Raw genomic sequence first — 20,477 nt, 5'->3', positions numbered from 1 at the left:
GCTCAATCTCTCATTTATTCAGCACCTATTTATTGGGCACCTACTGAATGCACCAGCTTTTCTAGGGCCCCTCCGCCCCGGGAGGGCAGGCCTGGGCAGTCGCGGTTCCCGCTGGGCCCCCTGCGCCGCTCAGGGCACACAGTGGGCGCTCACCAAGCGATCCGCAAATGAACGCGTGAATCCAAGTGTCGGGCCGGCGAGGCGTTCCCGGCCCGGTGGGGCGGAAGCGGACCCGACACTACGGAGGCGTCCTGGGGCTTCTGGGAATCCCATCAGCGCGGCCCGGGAGGCCTCCGGGAAACCAGCGTCCTCGGCTCCGCCGCGACAGAGACGGACTCGGTAAGTAATCTAGCCACGCCCGGGGGGCCCGGCAGGTCACCCCAAAGACGCCGTCGCCTTCCACCTGATCGGCTCCGACTCCGGATCCCTTCGCGGTCTCCTCCGGGGACTCATCTTCTCCTCCTCCATGATCGACTCCCGCTTCCTTTTCGAACCTTCGATGCTCCCCTTGGGTGCGTCGTCCCGCCGCGCCAGTGCCCCCCGCCTCGGGGGGCGCGCCAGGGTGCACGGTGTCCCGTTCTAGGCGGGCCAGAAGCGGGGTCTGGGCGGCAAAGCCCCTCGGCTTCCCTCCCACTGCCACCCGGAGCGCAGCTCGGGGAGCGGACACAGCCGGAGCCCGGGCAGGCGCACCCCCAAACTCCGGGCCGGCTGGGGGAGGGGCGGCGCCGTGCGCAGGGCGCCCTCCCCGGCGGCCGCAGCCTCCCATTCGCTCCCGGGCCCGCCGCTCGGCGCCGCCGGGCCGGGGCTGGCTAGCGGAGGCGCGGGGCGGGGCCTCCCCCAAGCCCATCCCCCGGCGAGGGAGGAGGAGGAGGAGGAGGAAGAGGAGGAGGAGGAAGAGGAGGGGGGGCGGGACACAAAAACCTGCAAGGTTTTTTTTTTTTTTCTTTTGCATTTAATTAAAAAATTTTTTTTTGCACACCCGAGGGGCGCTCCCCGGAGCGGGCGCGGGCCCGGGGCGCGCGGGCCGCGGCGCGGGGCGGCGGCGGGGCCCGGCGCGCAGCCGAGCGGCCGCCATGCGATCAGGCAGTGCGCTGACCGGCCCGGCCGGTCGGCCCCTTCTGGGTCCTCCCTTTGCAGCCCGTGCGGGGCCGTCTCGGAGACCCCGCGCCGACGGCTGCTCAAACATCAGGGTGAGTTTCTCACAATGTAGCAATTTCTCTTTAAATCTCTTAACTCTCTCTACCTGCGAGTCGGGGCTGTGACAGGGCGCAAAAGCGAGGGGGGAGTGGGGGTTGGCGGCGAGGGTGTGTGTGGGGGGAGCCCGAGCCGGGGCCGAACCCACCCCCCCGACACTCTCACTCTCAGCCCCCCAGCCGGGGCGCAGCGTCCGCTGCCTCTCTCTCTTTTTTTTCGCTCGGCGCCCACCACCACCGGCACCCCCCACCCCGGGTCTCTCCCGCCGCTGCCGCCGCCCCGATCCTACGGGGACCCCCCCTCCGCAGCTCCCCTGCCCAAGCCCGGCGCCCGGTGCCGCTCCGGCCCTCCCGCCGGCTGCCGGGGATACAATGGAGCGGCGGAAAAACGAGACCTAACGTTCCACGGGGGGAGGGGCGGGGAGACCCCCCCGGCCTCGGCGCCCCCTCCCCCGCCCTGCTCCCCGCCTTTCGGGGAAGGCGAGGGCATTGGGGCAGCGGGTAGCGATTTCCCGGCCGAGGCAGCGAGCCTTCACGTTCCGCTCTCGTCCGTCCCCTGCGCCCCCTCCCCAAATCCCTCCCAGTGGTGCCGGGCAGAAGTGGGGCCTCCGCAAGCTGGGGAGGGATGGATGGGGAAGGAGGCTACAGGGTCTCCCCCTCCCCACCGCCCCTAAACAATGAAAGGAGTTGACTTGGACCCCCAGCCCCAGCGAAGAAAGGAGTTGACCCCCGCCCCCCAGCTGGCTGGTCCCCGAGGGGGCGGTCACAGAGGGCTGGGGGGAAGGTGAGGCTTGCTCCTGTCACCTCCCGAGATTTGGGGCGGCCCCCAGTCGCCACCCCGTCGGCCTGGAAATGGGAGGCACCAGGCCCAGCCCGGGCACCGCGCTCGGGTGGTGACCTTTAGACAAAGGCAACCCTTTCCCCGGGGTGAGCCCGGACGAGCCGGGCCGCGGCCTCCCCGGGCCCCTGCGGAGGGCGGCGGGCACCGAGGAGGGATGGAGGAGGAGGGTGGAGGGATGGAGCCATCTGGTTTTCCCATCCCTGGCTGTCCCTCCACTGCTTCCCCGGCTCCTGTCACCGGGAGACCGCGGGGAGGCAAGGGACCAGGGGCCGCCCAAGCCCCGGTCCACCGCCAGCCGGAGGACCCGGCAAGGAGCCGCGGGAGGGCGCGGACTCAGGCTCGGCCGCCAGCGGTGATTGGAAGGCACGGTGGCTCCTTCCTCTCCGCGCCCCTTTGTTTTGCTTTGTGGTTCTGAGCAGCTGAGCCTCCCCGGAGGTGGGGTCAGAGGCCGCTGGGTCAGCTTTCTAGGGGAGGCCCCCGGTGACAGGTTCCAGCTCTCTGTTGTCCCCAGCCTGTGGGCTGCGGTTCCTCCTCAGCTCCAGTCCAGACCCTCATCCCCTTTTGTCAACTCCCCCCCCCCCCCACTTAGTGTAATAAAAATCTGGGGATGCAGTGAGCCTTTGCATTTCCCTTGCACCTCCTGAGGGCACCTGTTAGGGAAACTGGAAACACCTAGAACTCCAAGGCCTGAGATTTATCACCAGTGCACTGTGCTTTCACCCTTTCCACACCTGAGCTGGGGGTCCGGGCTCTGTCAGCTCTGACCCCCACCTCTCCAAGGAAAATGGGGAGGCAGACAGTTCAGGGACCACCCTTTCCCTTGCCTAATAGGACTCAACAACCAGCAGGTTCACCTTCCCTGCCGGCCCCCCACCAGACATTCCCCCATCTCCCAGAAGCCGGAAATAACAACATCTCCCCACCCAGGGAGTACTATGGATTGGCTACTGCTAAGTGCTTTGCAGCTGGCCACCATCGGAGCAGGAAGTAGGGGCAGTTATTTTTCCCATTTTGCAGACAGGTTCATTAAGGCCCAGAGAGGTTAAAGGGCTTGTGCAGCCCTGGGTCACACCAAGCCCCAATGCGGAACCACTTAAGAGTTTCTCCAACCTAACTCAAAACTATTGGACTTTTCGTGGCACTTTGTTTCTTTGACTTAAGTGGACCTGGGCCTTAAATATAGATAATCCCTGGAAGGAGCTACCAGATGTCTTTCTGTGAGGGCTGGTTTGGGCAAGGGGTAGAAGCATCTGGAAGTGGGCTGAGGCTGAGATATTTGAGCTGTGGCTAGGTCAGAGCAACTTGCCTTCAGGAATGGAGAGTTGGAGGTATGAGTGGGGCAGGAGGAGCCTCAGACCTGGGAGCTGGTGCCAATGTCACTCTCCCCCTTCTTCATCTGCCATCTGAGCGGGAACTTGGCCTGCTTGCTGCTGCTCAGCCCTGCCCAGAGGTGGCTGAACTGACTGGAGCTGTTGTTGATGAGGTTGATGGCCCTCTGACTTGTCACCCATCATGACACCTCATGCAGTTGGCAGAAAACTCCAGTGTCCACCGCTGTTCCACCCTGTGACCCTAAGCTGGTCATTTTCTTGGCTCGCTCAGTTTCTTCATCTGCACATGGGGATAATTACAGTTGCTTTAACTCACTTCTGGGTGGGTGAAAGCATCATCCAGATGTGGGGTTTGTATTCACCGTTCAGCAGGCAGGATATGGATGCCACGGGCACTGGGGAGGCATGTTGGGTGCTAAGGTGAGTGGCAGGAGGCCTCTGCCCCAGAATTCCCTGCGGTAGGGGAAAGGCAGCTGAATAAACTCCACTTCAGTGATGCTTGCCCTTCTAGCTCTAGTGACTGGGGACGCCAGCCCTGCGCATTAACCGCTGCTGCACATACGGTTAGCTGCAGGGGTGGGGCTGGTCAGGCCCCACTTACCAGTGAGGGAGGTCATGTGAGTGATGCCCTTGGACAGATGAGGAAACCGAGTCGGGAGAGTGTTCCGGGCTGAGCTAGGCTCTAAGCCAGACTGCCAGGGATGCTGGGGAGGGGGCACTGTTTTGTCACCAGAGCTGGGGAGGCCACACCTCATAGGCTCTGATCTCAGGGACTTTGACGGGTCCCCTGCTTCCCCAGCCACTGTCCTCTCCTTGATGTTCCTTGGTGACATGACATGACAGGCATAAGTAATAATAACCTTCAGGGTGGGGCGGGAGAAGAGCTATCCGGAGCAGTCTCTTGAGGTCGAGGTCTGTGCTTTCTGAAGAGGGGAGCTGCTCTCTGGGGAAGGTCGGAGATGCGGAGAAAGGCCAGGTGGGGGGCACTCCTGCACCCCCCACCTGCTAACTTCCTTTCCAGAGGCCTCTGGACCTTCCCCAACCTTTCCTCAAGATGTGGGGTCTGTCCTAAGGCTAAGAAGGGCCAGGGGGTCAGCGCCAAGCCTTGGGGCCATGGGGCAGAGGGCGGTTTCCTTACCTCTAGGTCCAGCTGCCAGCCTTCCGGGGGGCCCCCACCCCAGGCTGCCTTGACTCCCAGTCTCAAGAATGCGGAGGGCTGCTGCTGGGGGCTAATTGGAAACAGGAAAACTTGGCATTCCTTTGCAGCTGCCTGGGCTGGGAAACATGAGGGGCTGCCATTTCCCTTCTCCCACCCTACAGGGGAGAGGGTGGGGGCAGGGATCACGGTTATCTTGTCCTGGACTATTTTGTGTGACCCCTGCCCCGGGCACCTCCCTACAGTGGATGCAGCTCCTGGCACCTGAGCTGCGCCTCTGTCTGCTCTGGACCTCTGGACGATGCTCCCGCCTTCCCCAGGCCTTCCCCAGCAGAGCGAGTTGCCCCACTCACCCACCCCTTCCTCTCCTCTGGTGTTTTGTTCCCCTTCTTGCCAGAGTTTGCTCCCCAGCAACATCGAGTTTACCACACCAGAGCCACATGGGAAGAGTTTGGTTGAATGGTCCCCAGGGATTCCCCCTGGTCCTCCTTGGCATTCTCCCTGGCCTACAGCACCCCCATTTGAGTTTTGTCCCAATTGACTGAAGCCTTTGTGTCTCAGTGACATGCAAGTTTTCCCGCTGGGGAGGGAGAGCTTTCTAAGGCATTTCCAGTTTGGTGACAATTAGTTTTGTGTATGAGTGTCTGTGTTCATGGGGGGTAGGTGGCTGGCTGTTGGCAGGGGAAGCAGAGAGAGCCTTTGTTTCCTTCATTGTTCCCAATTAAACTTCCTGAGGGCCTACTGTGTGCCAGGGCCTGGGGATCAGTCATGATATTGGGACCCAGTCCAGCAGGAGGAGGAGGAGGAGGAGGGGAGGAATGCTGGATCAGCTGCTGTGGGATTTGATTAATTCTGTCTGGGTGGCCTGAGAAGGCTCCCAAGGAGGAAACCACTTCTCCGTGGCTGCTTTTCTTTCTAAGTGATAGATGCACATGGGACAGAGTTAAAATACCAGACCTCCCTGGCCTCCCTGGCTCTTCTCCCCAGCAACACCTCTCAGTTCTGAAGTTCTGTGTGCACGTTTATATGAGGACTGTGTCTTCCAAAGCCCTTGTTGCACCCAGGTGGTGCGTCCCTCCTGTTCTGCCTGTGTGTTCTCACCCTGGCTCCCTGGGAGCCCTGCACCTGGGTCTCCATCCTTTCTGTGGCTTCGTGGGTGGACAGACTTCGGTTTCTATCAAGGTGTGGCGGTGTTTCCATGCTGCTGTGTCTGGGGCAGGAAGGCAGGTGTCCACATCTCCCTGGGAAGTGAGCGTGCCTGGACTCCTTACGGGAGTGGGCTTGCTGGATCTGGGCCTGCTCTGTCTTCTGGTGGCTCCTGGAGACACCATGATGCTGCAACCAGCAGGCTGCTGCTCTCCGCCTAGATCAGCCTCCTCTAGCCAGTCCCAGCCTGGCAGCCTGCATTGCCAACTCACGAGTCTTTGCCTCCGGTGACCTCCTCGCCTCTTCCTCCTGCCCCAGGCTTGCATCACGTGCTTGCCACTTGGTGTGGAGGTCAGCTGCATGGGCTCTGGAACAGCTGTCAGTTTGAATCCCGCCCTGGCCACTTGCTGGCTGAAGGGCTGTGAGCAAGGGACTTGCTGGCTCTGGGCCTCAGTTTCCCCTTCTGTTAGATGGGTCTATCTTGGTACCTGCTTTGTCAGGTGGTCGTGAGGGTTACATGGCACCTAAAAAGGGCGCAGGCAGAGGCGGCCTTGTGCTGTGGGGGTGGTGTGTCAGTCTTAGGCGGGTCTTTCTCCTGGGGCGGGGGGGGCTTTTCAACTCAGCCGGGCTGTGAGCCCCCTCAGGAGCAGGCACGGGATGGAATGCTCATCTTACTTTATTGTGGCCCAACCTTGGCGAGCGGTCCCTTCTCTGCATCTCCGTTTTCGTGTCTGTGGCCCGGGCCGTGCCACCTCTCCTGGGGTCTGCTGTGACGGCCGAACCGAGCAGTGCCCTCCCAAGCTGGGCCTACAGTGGGTTTTGACGTTGATGTTATTTTCACGATAGTTACTGTGAGATCCCTGCCAGCTCTCCACTCTGGAAGGTGCCCGTTGTCTTCCCAAGGGTTGCAGGAGGCTGGATGTTGGCCTTCTCTTAAACTGTGTGGCCGCCGAAGGCGCAGCAGGCTCTCCCGCATCAGGCACAAGCCTCAGTTTCCTCGCCTGGAAAGAGGAGCACGGGGGAGACCCTGGGGCGCCCTTGCGCTGTCAGGGCTCCAGGCGGCGCTGGCACTGGCAAGTCCGAGGAAGGTAGCGGCGGGAGTGTGGTTGCTGATCAGGGGGCCCGGTCTCCCCGGGGTCAGCCCCCAGGGCCTCGTCCTCCCCGACTCTAGGCGGTCAGTGTTGGCATTCTGTTACCTGGGGTTCCCTTGGTGCTGGGGATTGGACCCAGGGCCTCCCAGCGGCTGGGGGGTGCTGGCCGCTGAGCCACACCCCAGGCCCAGCACTGGCCTCTCACAGAGGGCAGCATCCACGGCTCCGTCTCTTTATCTGTGCAGAACTTGCCTCAGCGAAGCTCAGGTGACTGAGCTGCAGAGGACCTTACGACAGGCCCTGCTCTCCAGCCTCATTTTGCTTATTATCATCTGAAGTTTTTCTTATGGAGAATCTAAGGGGCCCAGGTCCCCCTGCTGCCTCCCGAAACACTGAGGGCTGAGGGACGGCGGCGCCGCCTGTGTCTTCTCCAACAGTTTTCTGCTGATTTTTTTGTTGTTGTTACTCCCTCCCCAACCCTGCACCCCCCCCCACCCCCGCATTTTTTGCTGGAGGTTTATTTGTTAATTTAATTTGTTTTGGTTCTAGGCATCAAACTCAGGGCCCCTCTACCAGTGAGTCACCTCCCTAGTCACCCCTTGTATTTTATTTTATTTTATTTTATTTAGACAGGTCTCACTAAGTTGCTGAGACAGACCTTGAACTTGGGATCCTCCTGCCTCATCCTCCCAAGTTGCTGGGATTGTAGGCGAGTACCCCACCCTGCTGGAAAAACTTTGAAGCTAATTCCAGCCCTCGGTCATTTCAGCCGTGTTACTGTTGTTCTTAGTGGAGTTTTTTGCTTCTGGGATCCAGTTTTCACCACCTGCAGGGACCGTGCTGTTCTATCTGGGAGGTGACATTACTCCCTGATTGGAGCAACTGAGGCAGAAAGGTGGAGACTTTGGCCCGGTTGTCCTTTTTCTCTGGAGAAAGGTCCCACTTTGGGACCTTTGAGTCCCCTCTCTTGGCCACACAGGACTCACACTGTGGGGGATGTTTCTGATTCCATGGGTTTGGGGTTCGCACCTGGGTGCGGGCAGTGTGGGACGTGGGTTCTGATGTGCTGTGCTGAGATTGTCCCCATTCAGGGGGACTCAAGTGGGGCCAGCAGCAGGAGCGTGGAGGGACATGTCCCCAGAGGTGAGGGGGACTGGGTCGGCCACCCTCTAGCCGGTGACTTGGTGCCTCCTTAGTCCCTTGTCTAAGCGCAGGCTCGAGCAGGCAAAGCTCAGGACTAGGACTGGGCGCTTCCTTCAGGGCCTTGCTGTCGTCAGGTCTTACTCGGAAAATGTTTCCAAGTGCCTGACCCAGGGTGAGCACCCAGCAGTTAGTGTCATTAGTCACTGCTCCAGGGTGTCCCCTCCCCGGGTGGGGAGAAGAAGGCTTTTAGGATGTGGGAGTCTCAGAGGAGGCTGATGCCCCTGGAGCCCCCCACTCTGCCCTCTGCCGTCGACGGTCTTCCTGTGCGTGGATGGGGCTGCTGAGTTCTGGGTGACCCCTTGAAGCATGTCCCTGTGTCCCAGCTGGGCAGCCTTGGGGCGGAGTGAGCAGGGGTATCTGTCTGAGGCTGTGGGATCCTGGTTAATGACCCTGGGGGCCCCTGAGGGGGCCCCTGGTGGCCTGTGGCCTCCCTAATCTGGAGGTGGAGTGGCCCCATGTCCCAGGATGCTCACAGAGGAAGCTCCCTGGAGCCCTCTGCTGCGGTGTGACGCAGGCAGGGGGATTTCCACACCCCTACCCCTCTAGGTGGCTGTGCCGGTCCTGCCCTTCCCCCAGCACCTAGAACTTGAGCGCCCAGTGTGGGTGACGGAGTCTTCCTAGGAAAGGCTCTCCTGGGCTCAGTAGTCATCACCACGGTGACATCATGCCCTCCTTAGGACGTGCCTGGTGGCCCCTACTTTTGGGTGCATGCTGCATTTTCTTGGGAAGCTTTGGTTACCGACAGCAGCCCCTCACCTGCAGTTTCAGGGAGCTGAGGGTAGCAGGAGGTTTAAAGAGCCAGCAGTCCCTCAGGCCATCTCCTATTATGTCTTTGGTTGACTTCCTCCTGTATCTAGGGTGTGTGTTGGGGGGCGGGGTCTGGAGAGGGCGTGGCTCTCTGCTAGGGAGGGTTTTGGCATCCTTGGGAGGTCTCAGAGCATTTCACCTCTAATCCTAGTGATTTGGGAGGCTGAGGCAGGAGGATCACAAATTCAGTGCCAGCCTCAGCAATTTAGGGAGGTCCTAAGCAACTTAGAGAGACCCTGAGAACTTAGCAAGACCTTGTCTCAAAATTAAAAAAAAAAAAAAAGGAGGGGGCCTGGGGATGTGGCTCAGTTGTTAAGCACCCCGTGTTCAATCCCAGGCACCAAAAATAAAAATAAATAAAAAAGGACGGGGCTAGGGGGGATTGCAGTGTGTTTTTTCCTGCTGATCTCTTCTCATTGAGGCATAATTTATGATACAACAAAGCGCGCAGCGCCAGAGCTTGCTTTTTGACAAGTCTCACCAGTGTGTACACCTGTGGAACTCACGTCCCATCAAGACGCGGCTGGTTCTCAGCACCACCCCACAGTTCCCTGGTGGCCTTGCCCCGTGGCCACCCTCCTGCAGCAGCCCCTGACCGCCGTGACCCCTCTTGCAGTCCGACTCCACAGCCCTTGCTTTTGCTCAGCATCGGGGTTTGGAGATGGAATTGCTCCTCCTCCTCGGGCCCCTCCTGGCCCAGGAAGGCTCATTCCACAGCCCTCCCCTGGATCCCTTCCGCGGCCCCAAGCCCCTAGTCTAGGAAGAGCTCCCAGCTCACTGCCACCCCAGGAGGCTGTCGGGAGAGGTCCCTCTTCCTGGAGCACCCTTTATGTTCTCTTTTTGTACTGGGGGTTGAACCCAGGGGTGCTTTACCACTCTGCCACATCCCCCCAGCCCTGTTTATTTTTAATTTGGAGACAGGGTCTTGTTTAAGTTGCTGAGGCTGGCCTAGAACTCGGGACTGTCCCACATCTCTAGGATTACTGGTGGGCGCCACGGCACCCTGCCCAGGAGCATTTCTTCCAGGCTGGCGTCTCACTAGACTCTAAAGTGCAGGAGACGACAAATTGAGGGCTGCATTCTATGTGTTCTTAGCTTGTGACGCATAGTAGGGGCTTCTTAGATGTTTGTTGAATGAATAAATGAGTGGATGACTGAACCATAGGCATGTCTTAGGGTTGGGGAAAGTAGAGCAGAGAACCGGTGTTCAGAGTCCCTCTCCATTTCCCAAAAAGTGCCCATTTGCTTCCAGATGACGAGAGGTGGTTATTTAAAGTCCCCCTTGCAAAGCCAGGTATCATGTCACATGTCTGTAATGCCAGCAACTCAGGAGGCTGAGGCATGAGGATCACAAGTTCAAGGCCAGTCTTAGCAATTTAGCAAGACCCTGTGTCAAAATGAAAAAGGTCTGGAACGTAACTCCGTGGCAGGGCACCTCTGGGTTCAGTCTCCAGTAACTGCCCCCCAACAAGTAAATAAAACACCCCTCCCAGACCCTTCTGGGGTCCTGGTGTCTGGGGTGCAGTGTTGTCAGAGAGCCCTGTCCTGGCACAGTGCCTCTGCGCAGGCCACCCATCCCTCGGAGTCCTAGCCCGTCTGCAAAGCAAACCTGCAGGCCCCTTGCAGGGTGCTGGAGTAGTCCTGGCCTCTGTCTTAGAGGCCATCCTGATCTTGGCCACCTCCCCAGCCCAGGTGTGAGCCTGGAGTCTGTCAGAGGGAACAGTGGCCCCTGCCCCCGGGGATCCTCAGGTGCTGCCCCACAGTCCAGCAAGGAGTGGAAGGCAGACGTGCCGCAATTCATCAGGTCTGAGCGACTGTGGAAATGTGAGTCTCGGAGTTGACAAAATGCCTCTGAGTCCTGGCCACCGTGGCCTCTGGGTCCCTCGGCTGTCTGCAGTCTGCCTCCCAGGTCTCAAGGCTGTTCTGGGCAGGACTGTTTGTTAAATTTCCATGTCTGTACCTGGACCAACAGAGTTCCCCAGTGCTGTCGAAGCCCTCTGTCCCCCCCTGAGCATATTCCCCCCTGAGCATGTCCCCTTCCGTGGTCCTGTGTCTTATTTTTAAAGTCTTAAGAAGCTAGGATCTGTTTGTTGCCTGAGGACATTGAGCCAACTTCTGGGCCTAAGGAGCTCCTGACCAGACTCTAGCAGATGTGGGAGATCATCATTTAACTTTGTTTCTAACAGAATCTGCTTTAAAAATGTAATATGTAGCCGGGCGCGGTGGTGCACACCTGTAATCCCAGCTATTCAGGAGACTGAGGCAGGAAGATCGCAGGTTTGAGGCCAGCCTCAGCAACTTAGCAAGATCCTATCTCAAAATAAAAAACAAAAAGGGCTGGGAGTGTGGCTCAGGGGTAAAGCACCCCGGGTTCAGTTCCCAGTACTGCGAAAACTAAACAAATAAGATGTATGTGAGTCCATACGTGAGTCTGTGTACACTCGCCAGGTGTTATGTTTATATAATAACTTTAATGACGTGTAACAGAAGTATAGCAAAACCACACATGTGATCGGGAAGGTACGTTTGTGGGTAAGGCTCCCTTTGTTCCCATTCCCACCCCCTCGGGTGCCACCACCCCGTGTTCCTGCCTCCCCTCTCCGTCCTGCCCAGCCCGTGGCTGTCGCTCCCCCCCATGGGCCTCACCATGGGCTCCTCCTGCTGCTTCTCTGTGGGTGCTGCGTTGTTGCTGTTTGTCCCTTGTATGTCACTTCTCCCCAGACCTGACCCCCAGGGGCCCCCACCTCCCTGTGGCAGAGCTGAGATGGGACTTGCCCAAGGCCACAGGTGGTTGCTCTGCGACCTGGGATTGCTCCGCCTCCTGCGGGCTAATGGCCTTCTTCCCTGGGGTGTAAGTGGCCAGAGCTCTGCCTCGGGCAGGGGCAGGGGCCTGGGGCCGGAGGAGGTGGAGTGAGGTCTGTCTTTTAGCTTTTCTGCTTTGAGAGGGTGCTGGGTGCTGCTGGGACAGGCTTCCAGAGCACAGGGGGCTTCTGAGGCCAGCCTCGGGTGCAAGGCAGGGCCCGCAGAGAGAAGTCACATGGAGCCTGAGATGTCCCCACAGGCCAGCTGAGGCTTCCTGGGAAGGCTGTCTGAGACGCTAGGGCTGGGCCTGGGCAGCTGGTGGTGGTGACAGGTAGAGGCGCCTGTGGTGTGGGGAACAAGTCCTGGGGTACAGCTCAGGCCCCCCACCCCGGCTGGTGGAGAAGCAGAGAGCAGAGGCCGAGCGCTGAGCAGAGTCCCAGGAAAGGGACCAGAGCACTCTGCTCCAGGTGGCTGCACACCTGCGGGAGGACAGGATGGGCAGCGGGCAGCGGCTCCAGGGCCACCCGGGGTTTCCAGGAAGGTCTCAGCGCAGCCGGACTCGAGACCAGCCCTGGATGTGTCTGAGCCCCAGGGGGGGCCCTCCTCCTCCACCTGCACAGCACCCTGTGCCCAGTTAGGGCACATCTCTGACCTGGCACACAGTCAGCGTTCACCCATGACCTTCGCAAGCCTGGAGGAGAGGGGCAGACCTCAGGAGAGAAAAGAAATAAGAAGGTCAAGAGGAGGCAGGAGGGTGTGGTCTGGGCTGGGCATGTGCTTCCTCTTGGGTCGGGGCTTGGGAAAAGGGGTGTGAGGCAGAAGGTGGGCTGAAGGGCTCCAGGACGCGCGGGAGGCAGGGGCCAGGCACTGGAGCTCGTGGAGGGGCGCCTCGGTCTCTTGTGTCCTTATGGACCTGGTGCTTCATGATGTGAGAGAAGGGGAAGCCCAGGTCTTTGTAGAAGTCTGCCGGAGGCCTGGACCGGAGGCCTGGACCGGAGGCCCAGACCTCTCCCCAGTGAAACGCACGCGAGAGTCCACATCCCAAAATGTGGGGAAGGACTTGGGGGGATTGTGAGTCTGATGAAGAGCTGTCACAGGGTGGGCAGGGACAGCAAGGGTGACATCTAGACTGGCACTGGCTCGCCCCATCCAGGCCCTGCGCAGGCCCTTCGCAAGCATTGGCTTCTTGCACTCAGAGAACCCGCGGAGGTGCAGGGAGCGTCCCCATTCCCCAGAGGCAGGAAATGAGGCCTGCAGCAGGAGCCTGACTTGCCCAGCGCCTCACAGCTGTGCGGGTGGACATGCCCCTGGGGGCCTGGCCCTGGGGCCACGTTGTGTGTAGCAGCCTCACTGCCTACTGGTTTCGGGGACAATGACCAGAAAGCACCCAGCCCACATTTGGGAAGTGGCCTCTCCTGCCTCTTGTCCCACGGTTGACCGGGGCTGCTGCCCAGGGCTGCTGCCGAGCGACGGAGTTCCAGTGCCCCCTGCCTTCCTTATTCTCTGGGGTCTTGGTTAGCAGAGCCGCGGCTCCCCCACTGTGAGCCGGGAGGGCGGGTGACAGCTGCTGTGAGCCACGTGGCCCAGGGGCTGTTGGAGGGCCAGGATGGGAGCTGGGAAGGCAGGTCTGGCCGTCACCTGGGGCTAGATCGAGACCCTACCACTCTGCCTCGGTCTCCCCATCAGGAAGCCTGCTGCCTTCCCTTGGACCCGTGACTCGTGTCGGGTGTCTGGAATCCATGCTGCTTCAGATTGGTCGGGCTCAGGACGCCATGGCCGCCCCAGCAGGGCCGCCAGCTCCCGGCACCACACGTACTGGCATCTCCCAGCCCGTGTGTCCGTGGCCTGGAACCAAGAGGGACACCTAAGGACAGACACTGCGGGTCCACGGGCGCATCTACCTGAGAGGTTTAATTGAGATAAGTATGGTCAGGCGATGGGCACTTGACGGCTCTTCCGGCCAGCTGTTGCTGCTGTCACCGTCCCTCCCAGCCCATCTGTGCCTGGGTGCAGGTGGATGGGGCCCTGTCGAGAGCCACAGCTTCTCAGACTTTGCGTGGCGCAGGCCCTTGGAGACCTGGTAAGACACGGGATCTGATGCCGCTGGTCGGGGCAGCCTGCGGCTGCGTTTCTCCCAGGCTCCCCGTGAGGCTCTGGTTGGGACCCCGTCAGAACCGTGAAGTGCAGAGTGCTTTTCTGGCTGTTTCCTGGGTTGCTTCCAGGGTCTGAATGGAATGGAGGCGTGGGAGGCAAGGCCGAGGGAGGATCCCGGGCTCTTGGTTTTCGGGTTTGCTAGCAGATCTGAGGCAGATCTGTGTTCATTGTGATCCATGGCACAAGTCATGTGACCCCCTGGCAATAAGCACGGCCACTGGGCTGGGCAGCCGTCACCATTCTGCATTCCCAGAACTTGTTCCAAACAGATTCCAGACCTGTGACACAGCAGCTCCCCCGCACTGTAACCTCTCTTCCACTTTCTGTCCCGTGAGTTGGCCTGTTGTGGAGACCTCGAACAGTGGAATCCTGCAGCATCTGCCCTTTGTGTTAGGCTGATTTCACTTAAGCTTGCTGTCTTCAGGGTCTGGGCTGGAGCACGTCATCAGGATTCCTTCCATCCTTTTTCCTTCAGTGCTGGGGGTGGAACCCAGGGCCTTGCACGCGCTAGGCAAGTGTTTCACCACTGAGCGACATCCCTAGCCTTTTCTTTCTTTCTTTTTTTTTGAGACAGGGTCCCACTAGGCTACTGAGGCTGGCCTTGAACTTGTGATCCTCCTGCCTCAGTCTTCTGAGTTGCTAGGATTATAGGTGTGTGCCCAGCAGCCAGCTGGATATCTCCCTTTGTATGGGCAAATAATATTCCATTGGAGGAATACACCACATTTGGCTCATGGACACTTTGGTCTTGTCCACCCTTTGGCTGTCATGAGCACTGTGCTGTGAATGTGGGTGTAGAAGCTTCTGTTTGAGTCCTTACCTTTGGTCAGTTGGCTCTTTATTTAATTTTTTGAGGGACCTCTATACTCTTTTCCACAGCCACAGTATCGTTTTATATTCCTGACAGTGAGCGTGGGTCTAGCTTCTCTGCGTCCTCGACAGCACTTGTTACATAGGATTCTTTTTTGTACCCTAAATTTTCAGTCTGGTGTCTGTTATGTGCTCCCAGCACACCTCAGTGTGACTCGTTCAATTCCAAGTGCTCCACGTCCCACGCGCTGCTCATGGTAGAGGTTTGCACGGCTTCTCTCCTGAGCTGGTGATGGTGGTGGGGATGCTGCTGCCCATGATTTTTTCTTTGCTCTGATTTTATTGTGTTCTTGGCTGTCCTGGGGTGGAACGTGCTGGGGGTGGAACCTGGCGACCCACGCGGGGCCAACTCTCCCACTGAGCGTCCTCCCCAGTGTATAGCACGTTTGGCGGGTGAGGCCGCGCAGCGCTGCCCGGGCCTGGCTCCAGGGAGCCCCCGCCTCGGCCTTCCGAGAGACCGCAGGGCCCGCTGCAGTGATGGTGGCTGTTGATGTGGGCCCCGTCTCCTGTGGACCTCTGCGTCCTCTCTTTCTCTTCCCCTCCTCCCGCCTCCTCCTTGAGCTGGAGCCACTCTCCCATCCACCGCCACTGTCACCGCCACTGTCACCGATGAGCCCTGCCCTTTGCTCTTGCGCTTCCCTTCTCTGTCCTCCGCTGGGACCTTGCCTTGGACAGGGCTGGCCAGGCCCCAGCTGGGAGCCTTGGGGAGGTCCCGAGCTAGGAGTGACCTGACCTGACATTTTTAGACCCGCACCTTGGGTCGCTTACGCAAGAATGTTCCTACGGCCAGGTTCCCGGGAGAGGGGTGGCCGGGCAGAGGGAGTGTGCCTTGGGTGGCTCGCTGGGTCGCATTCCAGAAAGGCCTCCGCGTCCCCTGAACACAGCAGCGGGGTTCTTGAGGGGCCGCTTGGCGCCAGGCTGTGGTGGACTCCGGGACACGGTGGGCATCGGCCTGGGTCTGCCGATCACCACTCTTGGTCCTTGCGTCCCACCCTCTGATCCCCCAAAAGGTGAGGGTTTTCAAGGAGCTAAGAAAGGAGAAGCTGGAGAATGTTCTGGGTGGCAGAGGCCTGGCACATCTTAGGTGGGAGCCGCGTGGCCCTGGCACCACCGCAGGGTGTGGCCGGGAGCTGTGGGTGCAGCCGAGGGTGAAACAGCGCCCCGTCCTGGGGCCTGCTTGGGGGGTGCAGTGAGAAGGCAGAGGGCGTCTGCTCGGGACCCAAGGCCAGGCTTCAGTTTGTCTGGAGTGGCTGTGGTGGACGTGACCTGCAGGGAGGGGGTGGCCGGCCCGGGCAGGCCAGGCTTTGGACGGCAGCGTTCAAGGCCTGTGTCAGGAGCCTGGCCTGAGCCCGGGCTCGCTCACCTCGGGCGGGTTGTCCTCTGTTGAATGTGGACCAGTCACAGCAGAATCTGCCTCTGGGGTCCGGGGCCAGCTGTGGTGGAGCCGATGCTGGTATCTTCTCTTGGTCCTTGCTGACTGTGGCTGGTAGGCAGGCCAGGTCCTGGTCCCTCGGACGGTGCTCCAGAGAGGGAGCCGTTTGCCCGGGTGGGGACTTGGGTCTAGTGTGGCCGGCCCCCGCACTCTGGGGCTTCCGTTCCTGGCCTCAGGCACTCCCAGTCTAGCAAACGGTCCTGTCGAAACAGCCAGCGAACAAGACCCGCTGGCCAGGCCCCAGCAGCAGCGTAGTGACCATGGCGCTCCCATGGTGATGGGGGCAGCAGGCGCTTGACTTTCTGCGTCCTGCTGCATGTGAATGTTCGTACCTTCAGCTGCAGAAGCGCCCCTGACTTCAGGGTGCTCTGTGACAGCCCCAGTGCACCCTCGTCCCCGGACAGCCCGATAGTCCCCACACTGGGACACGTCTCACCGCAGGCTTGGGGGAAAGGCCCGTGGCCGCAGGAGCACAGTTCTGTGTCCTGCCCCGTGTCCCCGGCTGGGTGCACACCGTCAGTGTCTCCCAGCGTCTCATGCCGTCATCAGGCGGTTCAGCAGCAGCAGTGACCACAGGCCTTGGTGGAGTGGACTTGCAGGGTGGTGAGGACTGGGCAGTGCAGCTCTGGGGACCGGGCCTCCCGTGGCTTGGCACCTGGAGTGCGTGTGGGCCTGCCCGTCACAGGCCACGCCATGGGGGCCATGGGAAGCCTCGTTGGCCAGACCCAGTTTGGTGGGAACCAAGAGGGAGGCCAGGCCTCCAGGTGGTCAGGCAGGGGAGTCCAGGAAGACCGTGCCAAGGAGGGGATTTGACTCACCCCGCTGGGACGGGCACGTGTCTCCAGCGGGTAGCACTCTGCTGGGTTTCCGTAGAGGGCTCCACACTGCACCCCCAGCTGCGTCCTCCCCCGAGAACACCCGCAAACAGACAGAAGCCAGGAAGTGAGGACCCCCCTCAAGGTGGTCACCAGCCCGGGAATGTCGGCTCCAGCCACTTGGTCTTCGCCCTCAACACCAGCCTCTTGAAGTTGTGTTCTGCGACTCTGCAGCCCTGGGAGTTGAGCTCGGGCGCTCCTCCACTCAGCTGCGCCCCAGGCTGTTTAGTTTCACTTTGAGACAGGGCCTTGCTGAGTTGCCCAGGCTGGCCTCGCGCTTGCCACCCTCCTGCCTCAGCCTCCTGTGTCCCTGGGACTGCAGGCCCCACCTGCCCAGCTAAGTTTCACTTTTTTATTCGTTCTGATCCCTGGTCAGTAGGTGTGCAGCCCCCCGTGGGCCTCCGCTCTTGCCCACACGCTCCGTCGGCCTGCAGTGGCCCTCACTTCCGCCTTGAGCTTAGCCTGCGCTGTGCTGGCTGCCCACCGCCACTGCCCACCTCAGTTGGCCCCGTTGCCACCCTCCCAGGGCATCACAGTGACCTCATCAGGCTTCCCCCACCCTGGACCCACTGCCTAGGCCCCTGCTCCCCTCTGCCTGTCCCTGCTCAGACCTTTCCCTGGCCCTTGTCACTTGGCATCAAGACGGTCCTTACGGTGGCTGACCTCTGCTGCCCCACACAGTAGCCACTGAGCGCATGTGGCCTTGACCGCGGCGATATGGTAGGTCCACATTGAGACGCACCAGGTACAAAATGCACACAGGATTTTGAAGACAGTTAAGGGACGTGAGCTGTCTCACTGCTACACTCATGGTGGCTGCACACTGAATGGTCATGGCTGTGCACCAGGTCACCCAAAATACGTTATTAAAATTCATTTCACAGCCAGGTGCTGGGCGCGCGCCTGTGGTCCCAGGTCTTTAGTGAGACGAAAGGGCTGAGGATGTCTCAGAGGTTAATTGCTCCGGTTTCAATCCCCAGGATAAAAAAAAGAAATCATTTTAACTGTTTCATTTTACTGAGAAGTTTAAATGCCATATGTCTAGAATGCACCTCCCCATTAGGGACATTGGAGGAGAAAAACTTTTAGGACAGCATCTGTTGCATCAGATATGACGTAATGTTAGCTATTATGATGATTTTTTTTATTGTGATAAATATACATATGACCTAAAATTTACCATATTAACTTTTTGATGTTGTTTTGGAGGTGCTAGTGGGGTTGGAACCCAGGGGTGCTCTACCACTGGGCCACATCTCCAGTCCTTTTTATTTTAACACAGGGTCTTGCTAAGTTGCCCAGGCTGGCCTTGAACTTGCAATCCTCCTGCCTCAGCCTCCTGAGCCCCTGGGATTGCAGGTGTGCGCCACCGTGCCCAGCTCTCTTTAGCCACTTTTACCTGTACAGCCCAGTGGCATTAAGTGTGCTCACAAGGCTGCACAGTCATCACCACTGTTTCCAGAATTCTTTCAAACAGAAACCCTGTTCCTGTAGGACAGTGACTCCCTTCCTCCCCTCCCCCAGCCCCTGGGCCACGTTCTGCTCTGCCTCTGGGAAGCCCCCCGTCTAGGACCCTCACACCAGTGGGATCATTCAGTACGGTCCTCTGTGGTGGATGATTGTTTGGCGTGTGTCAGGGCTCACCCGCGTCATGGCGTGGGTCAGCGCTGCCTTCTGAGGCCGACTAGTGCTTCCCCTGTGGACACGCCATGTCTGGGTTTCCATTCTCCTGCTGATGGGCGCTTGGGTTGCTCCACCTGTTAGCTATTTTTTTTTTTAACTATTATTTTTAATTCACAATCTGGCCCCTGACCTTCCTTCTGTCCTCACTTCCCGCTGATTCCTGCCCCTCGCTCACTCTACTTCAGCCACTTTGGCCTCAAGCCAGACAAAGTCCTCCTCTGGGCCTTTGCACAAGCTGTTCTGTGCTCCACACCCTTCCCTCTCCCTCAGTCCCCTCCCTGGCCTTCCTGAAGACTGCAGGTCCCTGGCTGGTCTCACAGGGCTTTGCCGCCTTGGCACTTAGCAGTGTCCGCTGCCATCTGGTTCACATTTGCGTTGACTTTACATTTAGCCCTAGTCTGTCGCGTCTGGGAACTGATTTTGGGTGCTGTTGTTTGTACAGATCTAGGTCAGGATCAAATACATGCAAATTAAATATGTTAAGATACCTTCCATAGCATGTGTTGTCTTACTGTTCTTTTCTGTGTCCACCCTGACCCTCGTCAGATGGGTCAGTGTAAAGGGAACAGGGACCTTGGTTTTGTTCCTAGTCCCCTCAGCTCCTAGAACAGAGCCTGCGTGTAGCAGGTGTGCTGAGCACTTAGCCCCTGAGGAGGTGAATGTTGACCAAAGAGGAACCTGGAGGATCCGAGGGACCCAAAAGAAAGGGACTGCACGTGAAGGGCTTCAGGGGTGGATGGCTCAGGGGCAGGCAGAGTGTGTGGGCTCAGATCTTGACTGAAGCCAGCGCTGTCACTCATTTCCTGGTTGATCTTGGGTTACTGGCACACCCTCTCTGATCCTGTGGCCTCATCTGTAAGATGGGTTTTTCAAAGAGCCTGTTTACTCTAGCGATTGTCACACCCTGGCGCAACCAGAGGCAGAAGGCTGTTCCGCGTTGGGTGCAGTTTCCCTCATCTGTCAGGTGGCGGTAAAGGTGCCCACTCTGCAGGGTGGTCCTGAAAGGCTAGCCCGCTTCCTCCCTGGTGACAGTGGTGATTTGTAAAGGGGCGGGAGACGCTGGTCCGGCCTTGGTCGGGAGTGGATGTTCAGAACCTGCCGTACCGAGGGTGCTGTGGGCGGTCTGGCCCTGGAGGTGGCCCTGAGGCTTCACCCCGGCTTTCCTGAGCCCAGCTCGCTGTCCCCGTATCCCTCCTGTGCGCGCTGCATGAGCTTCCGCGTGGTTTTGAGACAGGCTCAAGGCCCAGGCTGGCCTGGACCTCCCGGGGCCTGCAATACCACCCCGCAGCTGCTGCCAGCTCAGGTCATGCCAGCCATTGTAACAGGTGAGCCCTCCTGCAGAGGGGCACAGCACGGTGACAGTTTCCTCCTGATGCCTCAGGCCAGTGAGGCCATCCCCTGCATGCAGCCTCTGTCCCCTTCCCTTCCCGCCTCTGCCTCTTGAGCTTGTGGCACCCACCCGCGGCTGAGGAAGGGGCCCTTGGGATGGGGAGGTGCCTTGTGAAAGCCTCCGGTCACTTCCACCTCCCTCCAGGTGGCCATGTGACCCCTGCAACCACTGCAACCACTGCGGCACCGCCCAGTACATTCCTGCCTCCGGGCCTTTGCACTTACTGTTGCCTTCCTCACATAGCTCCCGTGATGTCCCCAACGTCACCCTTGCTAGAAACCTCCCCTCCGCACCTTTTCTGGCCACTTACACCAGCTGATACTGCATTCTGGATTAACTAATTAGTTTCCTAGTTCATGTTTCTTTAGGATCAGGGCTGGGGCCTAGTGGACACTGCTCAAGTTTGTTGAGCAAAGGTCTCAATGCTGGTTTCGCCGTGCGCACCTGGAAAGTGGCTTCTCCGAGTCGGGGTTCTGGGGGTCGAGCTGGAGGCCCAGTGGGGC

General features: G+C 59.4%; 1 protein-coding gene across 1 annotated transcript in view; it reads left to right on the top strand.

Moving 5' to 3' along the window:
- Positions 1-1,079: 1,079 nt before the first annotated feature.
- Bicra (BRD4 interacting chromatin remodeling complex associated protein) overlaps positions 1,080-20,477 on the top strand; it is a 69,176-nt gene continuing 49,778 nt past the window's right edge. The window contains exon 1 of the mRNA XM_027945740.2: positions 1,080-1,190. The gene's annotated coding sequence lies outside the window, so the exon portion shown is untranslated. The remainder of the gene's footprint in view (positions 1,191-20,477) is intronic.

The sequence above is a fragment of the Marmota flaviventris genome, chromosome 18, assembly GCF_047511675.1.
Source record: "Marmota flaviventris isolate mMarFla1 chromosome 18, mMarFla1.hap1, whole genome shotgun sequence".
In the NCBI taxonomy this organism is placed as follows: Eukaryota; Metazoa; Chordata; class Mammalia; order Rodentia; family Sciuridae; genus Marmota; species Marmota flaviventris.
The sequence above is the reverse complement of the archived record's forward strand: the minus strand, read 5'-3'. Positions and strand labels throughout refer to the sequence as shown.